Genomic DNA, 15,204 nt, shown 5'->3' on the forward strand with positions numbered 1-15,204 from the left:
TTCTAAAATTTTTCTTTCTTGACCATCTCAGGATAGTCCTTGATGTAGTGGTCTTGAGAACCACATTGGAAACAAGATCAATCACTCATCCTACACTTACTGAAATGGCCTCTACCACATTGTTGGCACTCGAGTCTAGAAGCTTTATCATTACCCACACTACCCACAGATGTGGCCTGAGATTTAAAACCCGAATTTTGCTTCTTACGATTTCTGTAAGAATGCCCAGCCGAAACATAAGAACGGGAATACATATCACTAGATTTCTTAAACTAGGATGGATGTGACGTGCTCATCGGCCTCTTCTTCATCTCTCTAGCCTCAACCTCATATTTTTTTTCCTTAGTCAGTTCCTCAGCTTTACAAGCCTGATCAACGAGCACAACAAATTCCTTCAGCTCAAGAATACAAATAACATTCTAATTTCCTCATTAAGTCTATTTTCAAACCCTCTGCACATTTTAGCCTCAGAGAATACACACTCTCGAGCATATTTATTGAGCCCAACAAACTCTCATTCGTACTCAGTAACTGACATGTGATCTTGCCTCAAATCAAGAAATTCCTTACGCTTTTGGTCGATGAATTGCCCACTGATGTATTTCTTTCAGAATTCCTCTTGAAAGAATTCCCATGTGACTTTTTCCTTCGGAACTATTGAAATTAGCCTCTTCTACCAATGGTATGCCGCGTCTCTCAACAAGGAAATAGCACACTTCAAACATTCTTCAGGTGTGCACAATAGCTCATCAAATACTCAGATAGAATTCTCAAGCCAGAAATTTGCTTTCTCAAGGTCATCATCAGCATTGGCCCTAAATTTCTTGGCTCCTTGCTTCTAAATTTTATCAACGGGGTTCTATGAAATCTCATAAATTCCATACCTTGGGGCACTTAGGGTACGAGTTGGGGATTTGGAGGGGTGGAGGAGGTTGAGCGTTCAGGTTCGTTCGAATGAACTCCGTGTACCATGTAACACCCCGAACCCGAGACCGACACCGGAGTCGGACACGAGATGTTAACAAACTTTGAAAAATTTTTCCAGACACTGCCCAGTCTGAGTACTAGTCGCTTCAAAAATCATACCTTGAGTTTCACAACTCAAAACTCAGTTTTGTGATTTTTCCCTGAAACTAGACTCATGTCCCCACCTATGTATTTTTTTGTAGAATTTTTGGTTGGGCCAATTAGTACAGTTTATTAGTCAAAGTCTCCCATGTTACAGGGGTCGACTACACTGACCTTTTCCCATTACGACTTGGATATCTCTCTGCACAGAGCTTCAATACTGATGCCGTTTGTTTCTATGGAAACTAGACTCAGAGAGGAATCCATACATATATGGTATGACCCCTAATTATCTCTGGTCAATTTATAGTGAATTTCCAAAGGCGGAACAGGGAATCCAGAAACTGTTCTGGCCCTGTTCCACAAGAACCCGAATATCTCTTACTGTACTGTTCATTTGATTGTTTCGTTACTTCCATATGAAAGTAGATTCATCAAGGTTCGATTACATAATTTATTCACTATTTAATTCCACTCCTACGAATTCTTGTGATTTTTCCAATCCACACCACTGCTGCTATCAGCCTCTGTTTTCAAAGTAAACCTTACCTATTTTGGGGTTTCATGGACCAACTAGGGCCTTGTCATACATAAGCCCACATATGATCATACTTAGCCATTCCAGTGGCTGATCATTTGCTCAACACTTCCATTCCAACTATAGTTACATCATGAGACCATCTATACATTCATAAACACGAATGGTCTAATGCCATACTCCACTTCTACAAGCCATTTTCGCATGGCTGTACACTTATACATTTCATAAAGTACTCGAAAAACAACAATGGGTAGTCCTATACATGCCATTTCAAGATTCAACCAAAATAGTACCCAAAAGAGCCTTTGATAGTGTGGGCGACTTCGACTTCAAGATCCCGAGTCCGATAGCTGGAGAACCAAAAATCTATAAAACAGAGGAGCAGTGTAACGAGTAAGCAATTTATGCTTAGTAAGTTTGAGCAAGGAATTCCAGCATAAACAAAGAATAACACACATTTGGCTAAATGGAATATTTCATAATACGCAATTTACCGATATCAAACTTGCTTCACAACATTAACAACCCTTATGTACATACACAATAGACTAACTTAGCCGAAGGCCGGTAGCTCGTTTATCAACTGAGCGAACATTTATTTGTAAGGGCTCGATTAAATTCAACACATACGTAACATATCCCCATATTGGGATGTTTTTCGAGTATTCGCTGGAATTCTACAGCAAGCTCATTCATTACCAAATCACGTACCTTCGGGATTTAACCGGATATAGCTCCTCGTTCAAATGCCTTCGGGACATAGCCCGGTTTTAGTAACTCACACAATGCCTTCGGGACATAACCCGGATTTAACAACTCGCACGAATGCCTTCGGGACTTAACCCGGATTTAACAACTCGCACGAATGCCTTCGGGACTTAACCCGGATTTAATAACTCGCACGAATGCCTTCGGGACTTAACCCGGATTTAATAACTCGCACGAATGCCTTCGGGACTTAACCCGGATTTAATAACTCGCACGAATGCCTTCGGATCTTAGTCCGGATATATTCACTTAGCACAAAGCCTTCGGGACTTAGCCCGGACAGCATTCAATTAATCATGCACATCTAACAATAATTCATGGCACATTCATATTTCATTTTCATTTGCGAAACTCAAACACAAGGCACATATCATCCTTGCACATTCGGCTCAATAGCCTCACATAGAGCATGATTTAATCACATCGTAATTTAAGCTCTCTTACTCAAGAACTTACCTCGGGTGTTGTCGAACGATTCCGCTAGCTATTCAACCACTTTTTCCTTCCCTTTATCGGATTTATTTCCCCTTTGCTCTTGAGCTTAGCCTAGCTACATGCATGGCCGAATCTCTTCACCTTTCTTCTTCTTTCCTCCTTAAAATTTTTGGCCAAGGATGAACCAAAGGATGAGAAAATTTTTCTTTGTTTTTCTTTCTAGTTTCGGCAAGCATGAAGATGAGAAAAGGATGAACAAAATTCTCTCCTTTCTCTTCTTTAGCTCACGGCAATGGGGGGGACAAACAACTACACACACATTTTTTTTTTGTACTCACCATACTCCTTTTTATTATTTTATTTGTTTTATCCCAACATTTTATGACACAAATTAACATATCTTATTTGTGCCATACTCATGCCATAATTTCCATAAAATAAATTGCACAATTGTGCATCATGCCCATCATGGCCGGCCACTACTAGTAGGGGGAAATTTGACATGCAAGTCCCCCCTTTGTCCACATGCACTAATAGGTCCTCACACATTGACCTATCACATTTTAGAATTTTCTCACATAAGTCCTATTAACTAAATTCACATGAAATCAACCAAATTGAAGCTTGAAATTTTCACACATTCATAATTACATATTCTAGACAATAAGTATCACATTCAAACATTTTGGTGACTCGGTTTAGCGGTCCCGAAACCACTTCCCGACTAGGGTCAACTTTGGGCTGTCACATACCAAGCATCCATTATATGGAGAATGGCTTCTTTGCCTCCTTCTCCTCTACTAACTGTTGTGGGTCTACTATCAGACGGCACTGCTCTTTCAGCGGGAGCAGGCGCGTTACTTTCAACATTATCTGCCACTACTCTATTGAGATCCATTAACTATATGAAAAACACAGTTTAAAATCATAAGGAGTCGTCACACTATCACAATTTATGTATGGCATGTATAGCTAGACTCATACACATGCTAAGTTAGTTTGAGAATCGATTAACCGTAGCTATGATACCAATAAATGTAACACCCCTTACCCGTATCCGAAGCCAAAACAGGGTTCAAGGCATTATTGGACTTTAACACAAGCACATATACAAAATAGGGCCATAAAATTTTTGTTCAAAACAATTTCATTCAAACATTTGCAAATTGTCCCGTATATGGGCCTACAAGGCCCCAAACATACATAGAAGGTGTTTCAGGACAAAACCAAGAACTTTAGAAAACTTTGGGATAACATAGAAAATTTTCATACTTTGGAGAGTCACATGCCCATGTCCTCAGCCTGTGTAACTCTTTGACTATGACATCATCAACCAAATAAGGTCACACGGCCAAGTCACAAGCCCGAGTGCTTGGGCTGTGTTGTGAATTAAATTCCAAAAATTAAGTGCAGACTTCACATGGCCTAGGTACACGCCCATGTCCTAAGGCCGTGTCTCTTCTTGTGTGTTTACTACTGGGCAATTTGTTTTGCATAATTGGAGTACAGGGGACACACGGCCAGATCACACACCCATAGGGCAGACCGTGTGTCACACATGGCCAATACACATGTCCGTGTGTCTAACCTTGTGGACAATTTCTAGGCTATTTTCCAAGCCATTTGTCACCTTTAAACACTCACATACTTACACACACCTCATGGCATGCAACATGGCACATTTGATTACTCAAGCATTCACATTCATGATTAAATTATGACTTGGTAGTGTCAACACATCACCTATTCAAAATATCATGTTTTCATATAGCATTCCACATCAATTTCATATTTATCTATCCTCTTTACTAACCTACTTTCAAGTTACCCAGTTGCATCACCTTTATTGACATACGCATTAATCATATCTCATACACCAAACATACATGCCATCCATCACACTCATTATCCTTAATAACCATAACCACATTAAAGCATAAACACATTTGCATGCATACGCCAATAATTAGGGTTACAACCTAAATAATCAATATGAGCCACCACTCATGGCCATATACAAAATAAACATAATACCATCTGTAAGAGTGTGCCCAAAGATCAATCACGAGATAATAAATAAACTGTTTTATAATAATGTCCAGAGAATAATATGATTATTCTTAAAAGATCCTTAGTCAAGTATTATTGTTGGCTAGGACAACAATAATGCATTAAGACTAACATGTAGTTGATTGATGATAAACAATTGTCATTGATATGAAGTGTCAAAATCAATGCATGAATATGTGTGATAGAGAACAACTTATTGGACTGACCTGCTATGAGTATGTTTCTTGGATTATTATATAATTGTCACAACATTACTCATAGTGATTAATATGTATATGATCCTCATACTTATTTGTGTATCATAGTTCACTTAAGGTATCAAGAAACATGGGATGGACTATGCAAGTGTGACTATTCCATGACTTGTGTCCATTCCGAAGATATAGGACTTAAGGATTAATGCATGAAAGGTTAATCACAAAAGGTTATGTTGAATCATGACTTATCGTAACTTAGGTAGCAATGATGCATTGCTAGATGCCACTCATTGTTTGTAACATTAGAATCGTTCTAATATTACTGCTAACGTTACAAGAACCTATAGGTCACACCCTATGGTTGAAATGAACGGAGTAAAACATAGTTGGTATTGTATTCTAATTGTTAGATGAATTAAATTAATTATAGAATTAATTTAATTGGGCAATCAAATTGTTGAACATACTATACGTACAAGGATGTTGTACACATAATCAAAACATAATTTCATTAGTATATGAATTTGGTTCGTATATAAGTTTAATTAAATATAGTTTACTAAAATCTTTATTATAATTAATGTAATTATAATTTTCGGTTAAACATTATGATATTTATTTATAATGATGACTATTATGTTCAGATTAATTTTAATGAATTAATATTCATTAAAAAGATATACAATTAAAAGGGTGTTATATATGGCAAGGGTAAAAACCCTAAAGAGATAATATATAAATAAGGCCGAAACTATACTAAAGGTTCTAGCAGCCGTCAAGCATAAAAATCACTAAAATAGTTTCTGAGATTTTTCTACCGTTCATTGTCAACTGGGTGGACTAAGTAGAGGTCGACATCGGAAAGGTTGGGGCTTGGTTCGATAGTGGTTCAGGATTCCCGTTGCCTAGGCGTCGCTATCTACTCAGATTGAAGTTTTGGTAATTTCAAAACCTTTTATCACCTCGATACGTTCCTTACACATGGATCCATGGTTTGGATCGCCAGAATATCTTTAATTATTTTATTTTTCCGCTGCGCCTTGGAGGCACCAGTGTTCCAACACCATCATGAGCCAACACATTTTGCTAACTAATATGACACATAAAAAAATGACCAAGTCCCTATACATTCCATACTCAAAATGATAAGACTAGCTATACCCAAATGTTCAATTGATAGTGTGATTGAGTCTCTGACGTCTCCCGATCCCCGAGCTAGATTGGCGACACTATAAGAAAAGGAAAGGAAAGGGAGTAAGCATTAAAGCTTAGTAAGTTCACATGCAAATAAAAGGCAACTTAAACAAGCTTGAGTCAAGCATATAACATGACGAACATAATTTTGCATTTTATCAATTCCCATAAACTTATTCCTCATATATATGTAAATACATGTTCTTACCACGAGCTCATCATATTTTGTAACACCCCAACCCTGGCTCAAACGTTATGGCCAAATCCAGCGTGTCACATTGAAGTGTTTTATCGAAAACCTTGCTTTCATTGAAAACCCTTCTTTGAAATAAAAACCTTGAGTAAAATCCCAGCTTGTATTTGTTGCTTTCAAAGCGAGATGTATTTTAAAAAGGAAAACTATTACTTCTTTTATGATACAAATTACTTTATAAAATCTATTTTCAGTTGCGGGAGCTTTATTTAAGACAATTGATCTATGAAAACTTGTCATTTAAAAATTGAGTTCCGAAAATGTAGTATTTAAAACAATTATGGTTTTAAGAAAACCATGTTCTACTTCAAGAAAATATAAAGCATAATAATAATAAATATAATCCTAATTTGAATAATAACCAGAGGAAAGGCCTTATTACATTCCAGACTAAAATAACCTTAAATACTAGAAATTATAGGCTTAAGAAAAGAAGTCCAACTTGTCTTGCTAGCTGGCCACCTCGGAGTCCCTCCAATCATCCAACCACCTACTGAGGATGATCTGAGAAAAATAAAAGAGGGGGTGAGTTTTCAAAAATTCAGTGTGTACAACCCTCAATAAATAGGAAAGCATGCAATAGCAAGTCTTTTTGTGTAACACCCCGAACCCGAGACCGACACCGGAGTCGGACACGAGATGTTAACAAACTTTGAAAAATTTTTTCCAGACACTGCCCAGTCTGCGTACTAGTCGCTTCAAAAATCATATCTTGAGTTTCACAACTCAAACATCAGTTTGTGATTTTTCCCTGAAACTAGACTCATGTCCCCACCAATGGATTTTTTTCTAGAATTTTTGGTCGGGCCAACTAGTACAGTTTATTAGTCAAAGTCTCCCATGTTACAGGGGTGGACTACACTGACCTTTTCCCATTACGACTGGGATATCTCTCTGCACAGAGCTTCAATACTGATGCCGTTTGTTTCTATGGAAACTAGACTCAGAGAGGAATCCATACATATATGGTATGACCCCTAATTATCTCTGGTCAATTTATAGTGAATTTCCAAAGGCGGAACAGTGAATCCAGAAACTGTTCTGGCCCTGTTCCACAAGAACCCGAATATCTCTTTCTGTACTGTTCCTATAATTGTTTCGTTACTTCCATATGAAAGTAGATTCATCAAGGTTCGATTACATAATTTATTCACTATTTAATTCCACTCCTACGAATTCTTGTGATTTTTCCAATCCACACCACTGCTGCTATCAGCTTCTGTTTTCAAAGTGAACCTTACCTAATTTGGGGTTTCATGGACCAACTAGGGCCTTGTCATACATAAGCCCACATATGATCATACTTAGCCATTCTAGTGGCTGATCATTTGCTCAACACTTCCATTCCAACATAGTTACATCATGAAACCATCTATACATTCATAAATACGAATGGTCTAATGCCATACTCCACTTCTACAAGCCATCTTCGCATGGCTGTACACTTATACATTTCATAAAGTACTCGAAAGACAACAATGGGTAGTCCTATACATGCCATAACAAAATTCAACCAAAATAGTACCCAAAAGAGCCTTTGATAGTGTGGGCGACTTCGACTTCAAGATCCCGAGTCCGATAGCTGGAGAACCAAAAATCTATAAAACAGAGGAGCAATGTAACGAGTAAGCAATTTATGCTTAGTAAGTTTGAGCAAGGAATTCCAGCATGCACAAAGAATAGCACACATTTAGCTAAACGGAATATTTCATAATACGCAATTTACCGATATCAAACTTGCTTCACAACATTAACAACCCTTATGTACATACACAATAAACTAACTTGGCCGAAGGCCGGTAGCTCGTTTATCAACTGAGCGAACATTTATTTGTAAGGGCTCGATTAAATTCAACACATACGTAACATATCCCCATATTGGGATGTTTTTCGAGTATTCGCTGGAATTTTACAGCAAGCTCATTCATTACCAAATCACGTACCTTCGGGATTTAACCGGATATAGCTCCTCGTTCAAATGCCTTCGGGACATAGCCCGGTTTTAGTAACTCACACAATGCCTTCGGGACATAACCCGGATTTAACAACTCGCACGAATGCCTTCGGGACTTAACCCGGATTTAATAACTCGCACGAATGCCTTCGGGACTTAACCTGGATTTAATAACTCGCACGAATGCCTTCGGGACTTAACCCGGATTTAGTATCTCGCACAAAGGCCTTCGGATCTTAATCCGGATATATTCACTTAGCACAAAGCCTTCGGGACTTAGCCCGGACAGCATTCAATTAATCATGCACATCTAACAATAATTCATAGCACATTCATATTTCATTTTCGTTTACGAAACTCAAACACAAGGCACATATTGTCCTTGCACATTCGGCTCAATAGCCACACATAGAGCATGATTTAATCACATCGAAATTTAAGCTCTCTTACTCAAGAACTTACCTCGGGTGTTGTCGAACGATTCCGCTAGCTATTCAACCACTTTTTCCTTCCCTTTATCGGTTTTATTTCCCCTTTGCTCTTGAGCTTAATCAAACAAATAAATTGATTTCATCATTTTAGGCATCAAAAGATGAACACAAGGCACTTAGCCCATATTTATACATTAGACATTAAAGTCTCATACATGCAAAAATCATGCATCAACACCACATATTAGCTAATTTCTTGCCCTTGACCGAATATGCATGTCCATTTTTTGGGGTCGATTTCAACACTTAATACACACATGTACACACTAGTAAAGCATCCTCCCCCTTTTCATCAATTTAACACATGCATTGCTCATTAACATGCAAAGTTACATTCGGCCTTAGCACACATCTTGCTAGCCGATTCTTCTCCATTTAGCAACCAATGCACATATGTGCTCACACAACAAAAAATGCTAAAAAGGCGGTTCAAGAATCATCAAGCCATCATCACATGCATCATTAACAAGCTTCATATTTTGCATGCAATGGCATTAACACAACCTCCACCTAGGCCGAATCTTAACTCATCCTCATGCCTCATCACCACAACATCAAACATCAACCAAGAATGATTCATCCATGGTCAAGTGCCATTTCCATCACATAGCAAGATTTAGACCATGGGTTAGGTAGAACTCAAGCTAACAACTAAAACATGCATGCCTCTCATGGAACATCATCAAACATACCTTAGCCTAGCTACATGCATGGCCGAACCTCTTCACCTTTCTTCTTCTTTCCTCCTTAAAATTTTTGGCCAAGGATGAACCAAAGGATGAGAAAATTTTTCTTTGTTTTTCTTTCTAGTTTTTGGCAAGCATGAAGATGAGAAAAGGATGAACAAAATTCCCCCTTTCTCTTGTTTAGCTCACGGAAATGGGGGGACAAACACCACACACACATTTTTTTATTCTTTTGTTTTCCATTTCTTTATTACCCATACTCCTTATTTTATTCTTCCACTAACAAAACATGTTTCATGACATGTTTTGCCCATCCTTCCTTGTCATGGCCGGCCACTACTCATTAGGGGGGGGAATTTGACATGCAGGTCCCCCCTTTGTCCACATGCACTAGTAGGTCCTCACACATTGACCTATCACATTTTAGAATTTTCTCACATAAGTCCTATTGACTAAATTCACATGAAATCAACCAAATTGAAGCTTGAAATTTTCACACATTCATAATTACATATTCTACACAATAAGTATCACATTCAAACATTTCGGTGACTCGGTTTAGCGGTCCCGAAACCACTTCCCGACTAGGGTCAACTTTGGGCTGTCACAACTCTCCCCCACTTAAGAAATTTTCGTCCCCGAAAATCTTACCGGTAAATAGGTTTGGGTATCGTTCTTTCATCGAGCTCTCGGTCTCCCAAGTAGCTTCCTCGATCCCGAGTTTGAGCCATAACACCTTTACTAGCGGAACTCTTTTGTTTCGCAACTCCTTCACTTCACGAGCTAGGATACGCATCGGTTCTTCTTCATAGCTCATGTCGACTTGAATTTCAACCTCCGATGGGCTAATTATGTGCGATGGATCAGATCGATAGCGTCGAAGCATCGAAACATGAAAGACGTCATGAATCTTTTCAAGCTCCGGGGGCACAATCAATCTATACGCAACCGGACCAACTCGTTCGGAGATTTCGTACGGCCCAATGAATCTTGGGCTCAACTTGCCCTTACGGCCGAACCTGAGTATATTTTTCCAAGGTGAAACCTTAAGGAACACTTTGTCTCCCACCTGATACTCGATGTCTTTTCGTTTCAAATCTGCGTACGATTTCTGACGATCCGTGGATACCTTCAGACTTTCACGGATTACCTTTACTTTCTGTTCAGCATCTCTAATCAAATCAACTCCGAAAATTTTGCTTTCACCGAGCTCGGTCCAAAACAATGGTGTACGGCATTTACGACCGTACAAAGCCTCATAAGGTGCCATCTTAATACTTGATTGAAAACTATTGTTGTAAGCGAATTCAATCAAAGGTAAATACCGTTCCCATGAACTACTGAACTCGAGGATGCAACATCTCAACATATCCTCAAGTATCTGAATTATCCGCTCGGATTGACCATCGGTTTGGGGGTGAAAAGCAGTGCTAAAATGCAGCTTAGTACCCAGAGCTTCTTGCAATTTCTTCCAAAATCGTGAGGTGAATCTCGGATCTCTATCCGACACGATAGAAACAGGTACCCCGTGTAATCTCACAATTTGATAAACGTACAATTCAGCTAGTTTATCCAATGAAAAATCCGTACGTACGGGGATGAAATGAGCCGACTTAGTCAGTCTATCAACAATAACCCATATCGCAACCCTCTTACTTGCTGACAAGGGCAGTCCGGACACAAAGTCCATTGTGATTCGATCCCATTTCCACTCGGGTATCATGATCGGCTGGAGTAATCCTGAAAGCACTTGATGTTCCGCTTTCACTTGTTGACATATTAAACATCTCGAAACAAAGTCGGAGATGTCCCGTTTCATACCATGCCACCAAAATTGGCGTTTCAAATCGTTGTACATTTTCGTACTCCCCGGGTGAATTGACATTCGGCTACAATGGGCTTCGTTCAGAATCATCGAAATGAGTTCCGAATTCCTTGGAACACACAAACGATTTCTGATCCTCAAACAATCATCATCATCAATTTGAAACTCCGATTCCTCGTTCGGAAAACACTTAGCCCGTTTTGCAACCAATTCATCATCGACTTTCTGAGCTTCACGAATTTGGTGAGTCAATAATGGTTTAGCTTTTAATTCAGCTACTAACACACTGTCTGGTAGAACAGACAAATGCACGTTCATCACTCGTAAAGCAAACAATGACTTCCGGCTTAAGGCGTCCGCAACCACGTTAGCCTTTCCCGGGTGGTAATCAATGACAAGCTCGTAATCTTTCAACAACTCAAGCCAACGTCTTTGTCGCAGATTCAAGTCTCGTTGAGTCATCAAATATTTGAGACTTTTGTGATCCGAAAATACATGGCACTTCTCACCAAACAGATAATGTCGCCATATTTTTAAAGCAAACACGATGGCAGCTAGTTCGAGATCATGGGTCGGATAATTCCTCTCGTGTGGCTTCAATTGTCTCGACGCATAGGCCACGACTCGACCTTCTTGCATCAATACGCAACCCAACCCAAGTAGGGATGCGTCACTATAAATGACAAACTCTTTACCTGATTCGGGTTGCACCAAAATTGGAGCTTCAGTCAAATGAGTTTTCAGTTGGTTGAAACTTTTCTGACATTTCTCCGTCCACTCGAACTTAACATCCTTTTGAAGTAGCTTCGTCATTGGTGTGGCTATCATCGAGAAACCTTTCACAAATCGTCGGTAATAACCGGCGAGCCCCAAAAAGCTCCGAACTTCAGTAATATTTCTCAGAGGTTTCCAGTCAAGTATGGCTGAAATTTTGTTCGGGTCAACTCGAATACCCGACGCGGATACCACATGACCCAAGAAGCTAACCTCTCTTAACCAGAACTCACACTTACTGAACTTAGCATATAACTGCTTATCCCGCAAAATTTGCAGCACTAGCCTCAGATGCCCAGCATGTTCGGTCTCATCTCTTGAATAGACCAAAATGTCATCAATGAACACAACTACGAACTGATCCAAATACGGTCTGAAGATCCGATTCATCAAATCCATAAATACCGCAGGGGCATTAGTGAGCCCAAACGGCATCACTAAGAATTCGTAGTGACCATATCTCGTTCTGAAGGCAGTTTTGGGAATATCTGGATCTCGAATTCGCAACTGATAATAGCCCGATCTCAAATTTATTTTTGAGAACACTGAGGCTCCCTTCAGTTGGTCGAACAAATCATCGATGCACGGCAACGGATATTTGTTCTTTATCGTCACTTTATTCAGCTGACGATAGTCAATGCACAACCTCATGGTTCCGTCCTTCTTTTTCACGAACAATACTGGTGCACCCCAAGGTGAGAAACTTGGTCGAGCGAAACCTCTATCCGTCAGTTCTTGCAACTGAGCTTTCAACTCCTTTAACTCAGTTGGTACCATACGATACGGAGCTATCGAAATCGGCGTAGTCCCAGGTACAAGCTCAATACCAAACTCTACCTCCCGAACAGGTGGTAAACCCGGTAATTCTTCCAGAAAAACATCCGGGTATTCACAAACCACCGGCACAGATTCGGGTTTCTTTTCTAATTCTTTGTCATCAAGCACATATGCAAGGTATGCTTCGCACCCTTTTCTTACATATTTCTGTGCCAACATTGCTGATATTATAGCTGGCATCCCCTCCAAGTCCGCAGACTCAATTCGGACTACTTCGTTATTTGCGCACCTCAAATCAATAGTCTTGCTCTTGCAATTCACAATCGCATCATGCGCGGTCAACCAATCCAACCCAAGGATAACATCAAATTCATCAAACGGCAAAAGCATCAAGTCCGCTGGAAAACAGGAACCTCGAATTTTCCAGGGGACATTTCTTACACACTTTGTCGACAAGCACGTAACGACCCAAGGGATTTGACACCCGAATTACGAACTCAGTAGACTCAATAGGTAAAGTCTTACTGGATGCTAAGGTTTCACATATGTAAGAATGAGTAGAACCGGGGTCAATCAAAGCAATTACATTAGTATCAAAGAGGGTGAATGTACCGGTAATAACATCAGGCGAAGAAGCATCCTCGCGGGCACGTATAGCATAAGTTCTAGCAGGCGCACGGGCTTCGGATCTGGTTATATCATCTCTAGATCCTCTCTGACCACCACCAGCATTGCCCATATTTCCAGATGGTCTACCTCGAGCAGTGGTAGCACCCGGTCTCCCACTCTGATTTGCATTCTGTCCCGACAACCTCGGGCAATCTTTAATGAAGTGGTCCACTGATCCGCATTTGTAACAGGAGCGGTCAGGAAATCTACAACTCCCCGAATGCCATTTACCGCAATATCGACATTTCGTCCTGTCTCGACGTTCATTCCCAACACTGGCGACCGAAGTGCCTCGTGTACCCACAGGGGGTCGATCACGATCTCGTCCAAAAAGGCCCGAAGTGCCTCTAAACTGGCCCGCATCATCTCGAAATCTCTTCGATGTCTGTTGAAGAGACCTCCCCGAGGATGTTTTACGAAACTCTCCAGTTCCCTCATCAACTCTTTGCTTTTCTTTTCTAAGCTCTTCGGCTTTACAAGCTCGTTCAACAAGTACCACGAACTCTTGTATTTCAAGAACGCCAACGAACATTTTTATATCTTCATTCAGCCCATCCTCGAAGCGTTTACACATAACAGCTTCGGACGAAACACATTCCCGAGCGTATTTGCTAAGTCTAACAAATTTTCGCTCGTAATCAGTAACTGACATGGAGCCTTGCTTAAGCTCAAGAAATTCCTTCCGTTTTTGATCAACAAATCTCTGACTGATATACTTTTTCCGAAACTCAGTTTGGAAAAACTCCCAAGTTACTTGCTCTCGGGGCACAATAGAAGTCAGAGTACTCCACCAATAGTAGGCAGAATCACGTAGCAAGGAGATAGCACACTTTAGGCATTCATCGGGTGTACAAGATAGCTCATCGAGTACCCGGATAGTGTTGTCCAGCCAAAATTCAGCTTGCTCGGCATCATCGCTATCCATAGCCTTAAATTCAGTAGCCCCATGTTTTCGGATTCTGTCAACTGGGGCTTATGTAACCTTATTTGGTCCGTTACCGGCGGTATTGTAGGTGCGGGGGTAGTATTTGTTCGGGAATGGAGGTTGTGGAACAGCCATATTAGTTCGAATGTATCGGTTAAACCAATCATTCATCACGCTATAGAATGCTTGTCTAGCTTCATCATTCTGATTACTAGCATTAGGTTGAGAGTTTGCCGGCACTGTCCCTTGTGCGGGAGCAGGCGCTACACTCTCAAGATCATCAGCTACCTCTCGGTCACGATCGGGATCCATTACTATAAATAAACACTTTTACAATTGTCGGAAATCACCACCCTATCAAGTAATCACATAAAATGGCATGTATAGCTAGACCCAAAACATTACGGTAGTCCTAGAATCGACTAAACCGTAGCTCTGATACCAATAAAATGTAACACCCCGAACCCGAGACCGACACCGGAGTCGGACACGAGATGTTAACAAACTTTGAAAAATTTTTTCCAGACACTGCCCAGTCTGAGTACTAGTCGCTTCAAAAATCATATCTTGAGTTTCA

The sequence above is a fragment of the Gossypium hirsutum genome, chromosome A04 (assembly GCF_007990345.1).
Source record: "Gossypium hirsutum isolate 1008001.06 chromosome A04, Gossypium_hirsutum_v2.1, whole genome shotgun sequence".
NCBI lineage: Eukaryota > Viridiplantae > Streptophyta > Magnoliopsida > Malvales > Malvaceae > Gossypium > Gossypium hirsutum.